Source organism: Arachis ipaensis, chromosome B06 (genome assembly GCF_000816755.2).
Source record: "Arachis ipaensis cultivar K30076 chromosome B06, Araip1.1, whole genome shotgun sequence".
NCBI lineage: Eukaryota > Viridiplantae > Streptophyta > Magnoliopsida > Fabales > Fabaceae > Arachis > Arachis ipaensis.
The window spans coordinates 113,662,769-113,664,404 of NC_029790.2; positions in this window are offsets into that span (position 1 = coordinate 113,662,769).

Consider the following 1,636-nt stretch of genomic DNA (forward strand, 5'->3'; position numbering starts at 1 on the left):
TAGTTGGCCTGGTGGGTTGGGCCCGCCCGTCCCGATCCGCCAAAACCCGCAAATTTGGTGGTGCGGGTTTAGCGGATTCTAAAATCTAGCCCGACCCACCTTTTTAGCCGATTCAGCGGGTCGGTCCGGCGTGTTTGACCCGTTTTGCCACCCCTAGTCAGATGATAGGCCATTCTAGATGAGGAGAAATTGAGTTTTCGTTGCCAGAACTCTTGTTGGGTAGCACAACATGGGTCATAAGTATAACCTTAAGGTCAGATTTATGCAACTCAAGCTTATTTATTAGGTTAGATACCTATATCGAATAGAACTCTCACTTGTACCAAGCTATTGGTTGGTAGTCATGTAAAGTAATATAGTAAAAAAATTCATTGATTTATTTTCATAGATCATGGCATGAATACTTTACGCACTGTTTGGATCAATGGAAATCAAAAGGAAAGAAAATGCAAGGAAGAAAAATAGATAGAAAATTTCATTTTTCATTGATTGGATGAAAATGAAAATTGGAAAGAAAGGAAAAGCAGTGGTGTGGGACCCACCCCTAAATTTTCCTTCCAAACTTGTGATGAAAACGGATGACAATTCTAAAATGAAAGTCAAATTACCAATTTATCCATGGTGTTAACATTAAAAGAAAAAAAAAATGAAGGGTATTAATGTAATTTTACTTGGTTATGATTTTCCTCCTACTTTTTTTTTCATCTATTTTCTCTTCATCCAAACAATATAAAAAAAATCAACTTTTCCTCTCATTTTCTTTCCTTCCATTTTCTTTTCTCCCATTTTCTATCTTCCATAAGTCATCGTTCCTATTCCCAATATTGCTATGAGAAGGCAGTTGTTAAATAGATCAAATTCCAAAAAAGCTAAAATTTCGATATTGAAAACTCGACATTGCCTTTGAATCATGAGGCAGCTTTTCCATTCCATGTGTTATAGCTTAATGAATTTTTGGGTTCGTGCCCATCATTCAATGTGAGAAAGATAGAAATGCTTGTGTTCACAATGGTAAGATGACAAGTTTTTCCTTTAATTGTCTATTTGCTTTTCCTTTCTTTTTTTACTTTTGTTTCTTCCTTTCATTCTTCTTTCTTTTCATTTTGAACTTTCACTCTCTCTGATCTTCCTTTCTTTGCCAATGTTGCTATTTATAATGTATGTACACTAACACAAACATGGGATAAAATAGTAGATTTTTGCCCTACCCGACTGATGAGCGAAAATTAAAGCTTACGAATATTGGCAAGTGCACAATCGTTCAAGTTATACCACGATAAGTGGATATTGTTTACACGAGAATTAAAGAATTGAGCAAGCAATTATCAAATTAAACGCCTAATTAGATCAATAAAACCTGGATTGAAGAGGGTAAGATTGAGAGCTTTAGAACTTGAATGCTTGAATGCTTATGGACAGAAAGCTTGAATATTGATTTGAGAGAAGACAATGATGGTGAGAGTCAAGGGCTTCGGAGATATATATGCTTTTAGAGAAATCAAAACTTGTTTACTTATCTTGAAGTTTGCAAAAGATCTTTCACGACAAATCTTTAGTAACTGATTTTCAATTCCTTGGTTCATCAGTTTCTCAAGCATTAATTAGTCGTCAATTAATTAATCAAGAGATTAAGTAC